Source organism: Sinocyclocheilus anshuiensis, unplaced genomic scaffold (assembly GCF_001515605.1).
Source record: "Sinocyclocheilus anshuiensis isolate Anshui unplaced genomic scaffold, SAMN03320099.WGS_v1.1 scaffold207, whole genome shotgun sequence".
Taxonomy (NCBI): Eukaryota; Metazoa; Chordata; class Actinopteri; order Cypriniformes; family Cyprinidae; genus Sinocyclocheilus; species Sinocyclocheilus anshuiensis.
The window spans coordinates 150,966-161,529 of NW_015551045.1; the positions used below are offsets into that span (position 1 = coordinate 150,966).

The 10,564-nt window shown below is 37.5% G+C and overlaps 2 protein-coding genes across 3 annotated transcripts in view; one reads left to right on the forward strand and one right to left on the reverse strand.

Moving 5' to 3' along the window:
* Window positions 1-9,823, reverse strand: part of LOC107661641 (vasorin-like) — a 38,466-nt gene extending 28,643 nt beyond the window's left edge. The window contains exon 1 of one of the 2 annotated variants that reach the window (XM_016451307.1): window positions 9,814-9,823. The gene's annotated coding sequence lies outside the window, so the exon portion shown is untranslated. Of the gene's footprint in view, window positions 1-9,268; window positions 9,304-9,813 lie in introns of those variants that run through there. The other variant, XM_016451308.1, reaches the window with a different exon arrangement.
* LOC107661755 (coronin-7-like) overlaps window positions 1-10,564 on the forward strand; it is a 185,599-nt gene that overhangs the window by 122,231 nt on the left and 52,804 nt on the right. The window lies entirely within an intron of this gene.

A 10,564-nucleotide genomic window follows, 5' to 3' on the forward strand; every position in this document is an offset into this window, starting at 1 on the left:
AGGCTGACGGCTTCACTCGCAGTCCATGTCTTGCAGTATCGATTCAGTCGTGTTAAAGTATGTGTATTCATTTTGTTTCTGTCACTTCATGTGCTGTTTCTGTCTTCATGTTCAGCAGCTTCAGTTTTATTATAATTCTGCATGTTTAGATTCACTTTGGTTACAGAATTGTCCCCAGATGTGAGCTAAATCTAACAAAGACATCCAGTCATAAATGTAAAAATTAAAAATATTATTTAAAAATAAATACAAATATCATTACTTTATGAATAATTTTTACCTGGTTTTATGTAGAAAATGATTTAACATTTTTTGTACTACCGTTCAAAAGTTTGGGGCCCGTATGATTTTTTATAATGGTTTTGAAAGAAGTCTCTAATGCTCGCCAAGGCCAAAATACCATAACAATTGTAATATTGTATTCTTGCTTAATAAAAATATTAATTTCCTAAAAAGAAATCTTACTGGCCCTAAGTATTACGGCGGGCGTACACGGTGCGATTCTGAAGGTCGGAACGTCGTGAACCCTCGCACATGTCACGATTAAGTTTATCCGAAAATCGTACGGAGGCAGTCACACACGACACGAATTTACTACGATTTTACAAACTCTGACGTAAGCATTACGTTTCGCGCCATTCATAAAAATATGGATTCTGAGTACGAAATAGTTTTCTTTGTGGCAGGCAGCTATGGCTTGTGACGTCCAAAAAAGAAAAGAAAGAAACGAAGACGAAGGACATGGCAAAGAGAATGGCTGAAATGCAGACTTTCTGTTCTTCATAAACAACTCGAGGCGAGTAAGCTATTTCTGAATTTCTGCTCGTTTTGCCGGAAATACAACAGGCATATTCATTCATAAAGCTGGACGGGCAAATTTGGCACAATTCGGAATAACATAAAAATAGAGCTGTATAATTAAACAAAAATTACTATATAGACTATTTATATACATAATATGTGGTTTTTGTCATCTTCTGATTGGTCAACTTCAGATGGATCGCCAAATCGTCTCGTTCAACCGCACATATGCCACGAATTTAAACCGACAGCGTCCGATTTTTTTTTACATGTTTGAAAATGATCGGGAAGACGAGAGGTGCTCGTAACGTTCTCGGATCGGCCCGTAATTCTTCTTACACGGTACGAGCTGCGACCATGCGAGCATCTGCGATTTTCTCCCGAGATAAAAAAATTCACCTGCGGGCTGTACGACACTTAAACCGACAGCGTCCGATTTTTTTTTACATGTTTGAAAATGATCGGGAAGACGAGAGGGGCTCGTAACGTTCTCGGATCGGCCCGTAATTCTTCTTACACGGTACGAGCTGCGACCATGCGAGCATCTGCGATTTTCTCCCGAGATAAAAAAAATCACCTGCGAGCTCGTACGACAGCAAAAATCGCACCGTGTACGCCCGCCTTTAACATTCTCCCTTTACTATGGTCGAGGACTTTACTATCTGACCTGCATCTTATGGAAATATGATACTTAACGTCGGGGAAATGTATGACTTTCATCAATGAGGCCCATGATGAATTCCTTATCAGGAAGATATTTACATCTGATTAGTTTGTGTGTAAACACCATGAAGTATGCAAGTGAAATAAACACACAGCCTGGTCATCACAGATGTGTTGAAAGGAAAATGTCACACATGATGAGCCCTGAAGCAGATGAAGCAGCCCTGAGGAAAAGTGCGGCGCTCAACATGTTTTGGATGCAGTTTGATCAGATATCACCACCTGTTCTCGACACAGCATCCGAAAATCACTACTTTTCCCTCTACGTGTCAATTAGAGAACTGTTATCAGCTTCTGAGTAATCGCTACACTTGCATGGTATTCTTTGAAGTAACTAACTGGGAACAGCATGAAAGAATGAACCTCACAAAACAAGTCTGGGTCATATTTCATCTCGAAATAAAATGGAAAATAAATTCTGGCTACCGTGCTATAAAAATTGTATTATTGTAAAGAATTCATGCATTGTACAAATGGAGAAAGATGCTGAATCGTCATAAAAATAATGTAAAATAATGCAAAAAATTATTTTGAGCTGAAATATGGACTGAAATATGATTTCATTTTTAACACCACTTTATGATTTTTGAAACATGATTGTGAAATTTGAGTCTGAAGTCTTATGAGTGTTACAGCTCAACAGATGCTATTTAAGAGCAGTGATTCACTGAGGTATTTTAAGGAGGATTGTTATTTGATGATTATTAATGCACAAACACATTTTCTTAGTAAAGCGTGTCAGAGTGATTCAGCGCCTCGAGTATTAAATATGAGTCGTTGACGTGCCTTTGCACTTCTGCAACACCTGAAACTGGATATTTGCACAAAGTGTGTCTGACTCGACACCAAACTACACTCCACGCATCAGACACACTCGCTCTTTGTCGCTTTAACTAGGTCATGTGCTGCCACTGCATTAGATATTCATGTCTCCCACTATATGATTCGCCGTATCTATCAGAGACTCGCAGGAGTTTGTACTGAGAAGCAGCCGTTTTGAGTTTTAGACGGTTCTGTAGTGATTTGCAGACAAGATGGCCAAATTACAGACGTAAACAACTTAAGTTAACTGATGTTTACAGATGCTGGAGTCTGTTTAATATCTCAGTTTTTTTTTTCTCCTAGGCAGCAATGAGAGTAAATAGAGACTTCCGCTGTATTTATGTCTCCTGCTCCTCAGATGTTTCTCCTGAGGTAAAGACCCTCATATTGTGTGAGTCTGAGACAAGATCTCAACAATTTTACTTCAAATTGCACTCAATTTTGCCTAGATCCTGGAGTCTGCAATTAGAAGTCAGAGATCTCAATACAAACAAGCATTTTTCATTAAATTATATCAAGACCAAACGATTTAAAACTATATCTTAAATAAATTAACTTTTAATATAATATAATATAATAATGTATGTCATGTAATATAATATAATACAAAAAAGTATAAAAATACATAAAAAATTTAAATGTTATTTAAATGTAAATATAGTCTGATATAATATAAACTTTAATTTATTTAATATTATCTATTTATTTAAAGAATTCAAACTGTGAATATAATATAATATAATAATGTCATGTAATATAATGCATAAAATACGTAAAGTATTTAATTATGTGTCTAAAAATGTCTAGCTATATATAGACAGAGAGATAAATATATAGAGATAATATATAAATAATTATTCATTATTTGGAGATACAAACTTATTATATAATACATATAAAATCTTTTTGGGAGCCAATTTTGCCTATAAAATTTATGCCTATGATCTTTGACCAATTACATTTTTATCTGGGATGATACTTTGAATAATTGCCATATTCATATATCTGCATATCTTAGCATGGTACCAAAAAAAACCTTGCTAATACAGTGGTACTTTATTGCAAGTATTGTAGCTGCACAATAGATTTTTTTTGTTATTTTAATAGTTTAACATGAATGAAGCTCCTTCAGTGCTGGTAATGCAAACTATTTAGCTAACACACGCAGATCCAGAGCAGCCGTGTCACCTGTGCCAGCGGAAAGCAGATACGAGTGCCGTTAACCTCTACTGAAATAGCTGCAGAGGAACGGGTGCTGTTGGTGGACTGGCTGGATAAACTAGCTGGATGTGTGTCTGTGCACAGTTCATTGACACATTCCACATCTTGACAGCGGCCACTGACCCTCCGGCTCAAACAAACAGCGACGCACACACATCTTCTGCAGCAGACGGCCCGAGTCTAAACATTTAAACAAGAACAGAACATCTTAAACTAACACTTATTCTGCACTTGTCGGTTTCTAGGTGAAGCAAGTTAATGTTCATCGGGCGCTTTGTTTGAATTTGCTTTAGCCATTAATAACGTCTTTGACCTGGCGTAGAGTTCAGGGCCGCGGTCGCTGGAGCTGCTGCTGCTCTGCGTCTTCGGTTCAAGGCTCATTTCCTAATTACAGTTCAGTCAGGAGGTAATTACAGCCTTAGATTAAAGTCATTTTCTTTTTTTACTGCCTGGCGAAAATGCAGCAATTTGCGGCGGCGGCTCGCGCGGATGTGCATGGGCTTTCTGAAGGGAAATAGTTTGGTGGACAAAACTGGCATTTTTCTGATTTTTGCCATATTCGTTGCGGACCGAATCAGCTCCGGGAGTGTTTGAGAAATGCCGGTATTTTTGAGTTTTTTGGGGTTTGAGCTACAGCTGAGAGGCCTGAAACCATTGCATGTGTGTGCACTTATAGTGAGGCTTGATGTGGCTCTTCAGAACTCATCATTTGGCTGCATCCATCAAGGTCTTGGGTTTGGTTTGGCAGTGATGACGAGTGAGTCGGGCTGCTTGGTCAGCACTGCTCTGCGGTTCTTTGAAGCCTGAGGATTGATTTAAGAGCGCTAAAGCCACCTAAAAGATCCTGAAAGCTCCTGTTTAAAAGCTCCTATCAGACATGCCATGTTGCATGCATGCAATTAGAGATGAGGTTTGCACTTATGCTGCTTTCCCTTTGGATTCTTTCACAAATGTTGCTTTTTCTGCCCTGTCGACTCCGTCGAGCTGCCCGCTGTCTGACTAACCTCGTCTCTCCACCCTCTTTATGGCCCTTCACCCCCTCCACTGCCTTCACCTCCTGCCTGACTTTTAACCTCTTAATCCAGCATTGTGAAGGACGGGCCAGCAGAGAACGGCCTGTTAACTGGTGTAAAAGGGAACCAAAATCAGCAGGACGCCACAAATCCGATCATGTGGGAACAATAGCACGGAAACACCCTTCAGATTCTGCCCAGTGCCATTCCAGCCCTACTAATAAAGCCTTGTCATATAATGGGTATTTTATTTTATTTTAGAATCTTTTACTGTAGAATAGTGTATAATGTTTTAATGTACAATCTTTTAGAAACTTAGATTTTATAATATTTTAATGTAGAATCTTTTACAGTAGTTTAATTTAGAATCATTTAAAACATTTTGTTGTAGAACGTTTTAAAATCTTTTATTTTACAATGTTTAAAATCTTTTACTGTAGAATCTTTTCATTTTGAATTTGAATGTAGAATTTTTGGGAATATTTTAATAGATTTTTTTAAGAATAGTTTATTGTAGAATATTTTAGAACCTTTTATTGTAGAACGTTTTGATTATTTTATTTTAGATTTTTTTTTATCTTTTAATGTAGAATCTTTTATAATATTTTAATGTAGACACTTTTAGAATCTTTTCTTTTTGAATCTTTTAGGATTTTTTTTAATGCAGAATGTTTTATAATATTTTAATAGTTATTTTATAATAGTTAATTGTAGAACATTTTAGAATGTTTTTAAATATTTTATTGTAGAATGTTTATGATTCTTTTACTTTAGAATGTTTTAAAATCTTTTGCAGAATACTGTAATTTAGAATCGTTTAAAGTAGAACCTTTCAGAAAATTTTTATTGAAGTATCTTTTAGAATCTTTTAAATTTTGGAACCTTTTTATTCATCTCTTAGAATCTTTTAATGTAGAATGTTTTAGAATCTTTTATTCAATAATCTTTTTTTTTTTTACGATCTTTTATTTAAGTATCTTTTAGAACCTTTAGAATATTTATGAATATGACACTGTGTCATATTTCAAGTATTTAAGTCTAAGTACTACAAGTCTAGCTTGTTAGTGTCTATTATATTCTGATATCCCTAGATATGGCCCCTAGTAAACCTGATTACTTAGTAAGCAGCACACTTCTCCTCAACTAGCTGCATGATGAGGAATCATTCATGTCAGTACCACAAACTTTGTAGGACGAGTTACATACTGACATTTAGTACTTGGCAATGAACGCAACAGTAATAGTGACTATGAGGAGCCTTATAAGGAGAGACGGAATAAGCACATGTCCTGCATTCATGGCACGATTAAGAAAAACTGCAGCACAGACACAAGGAGGTGGTCTTCAAGATAACTTTTAGTCGTGTGTGTGTGTGTGTTTAGCACAAAAGCCTGTGGAGCTGTGAGTGATGATGTTTGGACAGAATGGTAGGGAAATACCATAGGGATGTTATTTTGACACTGTGAGGAAAGCTGGCACGCGGAGCTTGATTTGCCACATATGCAGCCTTGTCTGCTGTCAGACACGTATTCTAGCGGCGTATCAGATGATACCAAAACAGGAGCTTATTGTTTTACATTATTGCTTCATGGAAGGTTAATTTAAAGGAATAGTTCACCCAAAAATTCAATTTTGCTGAAAACTTACTCACCCATTCAGGCCATTCAAGATTTAGATGAGTTTTTTTTTTATTGGCACAGATTTGGAGAAATGTAGCATTTCATCACTTGCTCACCGATGGATCCTCTGCAGTGAATGGGTGCCGTCAGAATGAGAGTCCAAACAGCTGATAAAAACATCACAATAATCCACACCACTCCGTTAAGGCATTTTAACTTTAAACCATTGCTTCTGGCCAAAATAACCCATAACAATTCCAGCCGCATATTTGTTTAGAGCTGTTTTTGCTTGTAAATGGTGCTTGATCTGTGCATATTTCTCTCCTGATTCAGACTAACTTTTTCACTGGCGAAAGCAATATTATGGATAGAGACTCGTATTTTAGTTGGAAGCAATGGTTTGAAGTTAAAAATTTCTTGATGGATTTGTTTCTTACAAACGCAGCTTTTCACTCCACTTCACTTAACCGATGGACTGGAGTGGTGTGGATTATTGTGATGTTTTTATCAGCTGTTTGGACACTCATTCTGACGGCACCCATGCACTTGCAGTGAACAAGTGATACAATACTACATTTCTCTAAATGCGTTAATGTAACACATCTCAAAGGATTTTAGGGCCTGAGTTAAAGTATGCAATGTGAAATACGTCTTAATGTAAATCTAATCTCAGCACGCACAGCAGACAAAAGCAATAATTTTTCTGAAAGAGATGCTGATTAACTGTGTCAAATCACATATTCATATGGTTATGAGTTTGACTGGGCCAGAGCTGAACAAACACTAGGAAGCTGCTGCATTATTGGTTATTATATCCTATACAATACAATTCAGATTACAGGATGGCCTGAGGGTGAGCACAGTTTCAGCAAATTTTCATTTTTGGGTGAACTATTCCTTTAATGAAGTCTCACAGACAGGAATATTTACTTTTCCCTCTAGTTTCATCCTTTCTCATATCCTCTCACCTTCCATTTTGACTAATCAACGTCTACATAATCTCCTCTCTTCTGGGCTTCTCTCTTTGACATTTGCAAGTGCCAAGGAATTTAGGAAGCCACTAGAAAGTATGAAACCCTGAACTGCACGCTCACAGGAAGGTACTCTGGTCACCATCCACTGGAGTCTGATTCTTATTAGGTTACACGGTTTCACAAATGCATTAAGATATATTAAGTATTGGATGTCCGTAAAGCCTTCAGCTAGGAAAGAGGATGCAATCAAAACAAAACTTCTCATTTTGTGCAAGAAAAGCAAAGCAAAGTGCAGAGTCCAGCCTGGTGCTCAAACAAACGCTTCCTCTGTGACAAAAAAAAAAACTTCATTGAATGGGGCTTTCAGATGTGTTTTCGAAGGATTTTATTGCTTCTGAGTATAGTGTTGGGCTTTCCGCTGAACTTAATTAAATGCAATTAAACACTAAACGACGTTCTGTGCCACGCAAAGATGATTATCACATGTTTGAATGACACTGCTCACGAGGCGCCTGCTTGCCATATCAGCTTGCTATCGTAAACTAGCGCTGGAATCTGCAATTGCACAGGCAGAGATAAATATACAGAATAGTAACAGACATGTGTTTTACATTTCCTTAAGGCTCTTAATGGAAAGATCTCTGACAAACATTTTTGTGATGGTAATATGTCAAGATTTGGTCCGAAAAAGTGTTTAAAGGTCTGTGCAATCTTATTCTTCCGGAATAAAGAGATTTATGAAGAAGAAACTTATTAACATTTGAATATATTTAACATAATTGTAAGATTTATGAGTATATTGTCTTTCTTTTTATTTATAATCTCAATGTATTATCTGTGGCTTGCTCTTAGAAGAGCATCTGTCCTTGTTTCTGCCTTCAGTTCTGTACGATATTCATTTTTATCACTTAATTTATTATATGACAGTTTTATGACCCAGACAAGATAGTTGATCGCTTCCTCCCTCTCTTGGACTAATCACCGACACGGCACTGAGTAAGAATTAGAAACATGAAATAAAGTCAATAAAACCAGAAATAATAACAGTTAATCTCCCGTGTGACTAAACAGATTTGTGTTTGAGCAGCAGCACTACCTTTGAACTCCTGTTGAGCGTACAAAATTAAAACTGTTTGTGGCCATTTGTTTGCAGAACTTTTCGACTGCCAGAGTTTGATGTGGAGCGAGCTCCTAAAATAAAGGCAAACAGCACCAAAATATGCTTTCTCTGAGAGAAATAGAAGCTGGCGCGGTCCAGACGCAGTCCTTTTGTCCTGCTGCGGTCAAACACTTGAAGTCACCAGCATTTGCATTGGTTGTTCAGAGCTTTTCATTCATTCCACAATGATTATATAGCATTTGGGAGTGTGTGTATGTGTATAAAGTCACATACAGTCTTAAAAAAATAAAGATTCTAATTTGAACTAAACAGGGTTTTGTAACCTGATTCTGTAGAAGGACTGTTTTAGGTTCTACAAAGAACTTTTCTTTAGTTCTTTAGAAAACTGTCTATGATTTGGTGCATTAAGTAACCCAGAAATCAAAGTACTGACTTTAAAAACCTATAATGAAGCATTATGAACTTGTTTTAGTCTCCATAGAGCAACTTAAGAACCCTATTTTAAAGTGTTTAAATACAGACTTTTGCCGTTTTTATCTGAATAGCTGTTTTCATGCTTGTGCATGATGCTGGTAATATGCAACATTACGTTACACACGCACAAGCATGCACACTTTACACTCAAGTGCACTGGTGCTCCAGCATCAAACCTTTTGAACCGCTGTGAACCAATGCAATGTTTGTAAAACCGTGAACTGACGATCAAGGTTTCAGTCTAACGTTGAAACTTGATTGCTGCGCATCTAGGATAACTCTTAGAGAGCATTTATTGTGTATAAAAACAATATTGCTCATTTGCCTGCTAAATGAATGCATGCATAATGTAAAGAAGAGCTATAATACGTATGGGTAGTTTGTCTACATATGAATTTGAGATCCGTAAAGTGGGGATTTTCACACGAATACACACTAACACTGTGAAATCAACATCACACATTTGGATTCTCCATTCATTAAACTTTGAGTTTCACTCACCAGCTCGAGCGCATCAGCGGCGCGTTGGAGGAAAACGTTTAGTCTCCATAGAGCAACTTAAGAACCCTATTTTAAAGTGTTTAAATACAGACTTTTGCCGTTTTTATCTGAATAGCTGTTTTCATGCTTGTGCATGATGCTGGTAATATGCAACATTACGTTACACACGCACAAGCATGCACACTTTACACTCAAGTGCACTGGTGCTCCAGCATCAAACCTTTTGAACCGCTGTGAACCAATGCAATGTTTGTAAAACCGTGAACTGACCATCAAGGTTTCAGTCTAACGTTGAAACTTGATTGCTGCGCATCTAGGATAACTCTTAGAGAGCATTTCTTGTGTATAAAAACAATATTGCTCATTTGCCTGCTAAATGAATGCATGCATAATGTAAAGAAGAGGTATAATACGTATGGGTAGTTTGTCTACATATGAATTTGAGATCCGTAAAGTGGGGATTTTCACACGAATACACACTAACACTGTGAAATCAACATCACACATTTGGATTCTCCATTCATTAAACTTTGAGTTTCACTCACCAGCTCGAGCGCATCAGCGGCGCGTTGGAGGAAAACGCACTGAGCGCGTTTATTTATCCAGCAACTCGCGTTTCTTTCCGAGCGATATGAAATATGTCTCATGTGTACTCGAGTGCAGTTGATATGTAATGGTTTTGATAGAGTCCGTTTGGAAAGTCTGTCGCACGGCACTGACCGCGGTGAAACTCCGGAGAGCTGTGCTCGCGTCGAGCTTTAACTTCGGTCTGGGAGGAGCGGCGAGAGCGCGTGTCTACAGTCTGCTCACTGGAGAGCACGAGCGCATCAAATGAGGCGACGCTTTTGGACACGCTCCCGGCGTTTTTTTGCATTTCAACTCGCCGGACCGGTATGCGCTGACACGCGCGCTGACATTTGTGCTTTTGCATGCACTTCATTTACATCGCTAGTGTTTAGTGTATTAAAAATATACCACATTATTTAAAAGCTTTCAAAATGTACTACATATTATTTATGCGCAGACACACGTCTATCTATCTATCTGTCTGTCTGTCTGTCTGTCTGTCTGTCTGTCTGTCTGTCTGTCTGTCTGTCTGTCTGTCTGTCTGTCTGTCTATATTTCTGTCTGTCTGTCTATCTATCTATCTATCTATCTATCTACCTATATTTCTGTCTGTCTATTGTCTGTCTGTCTATCTATCTGTCTGTCTGTCTGTCTATCTATATTTCTGTCTGTCTTTCTATCTATCTATCTATCTATCTATCTATCTGTCTGTCTGTCTGTCTGTCTATA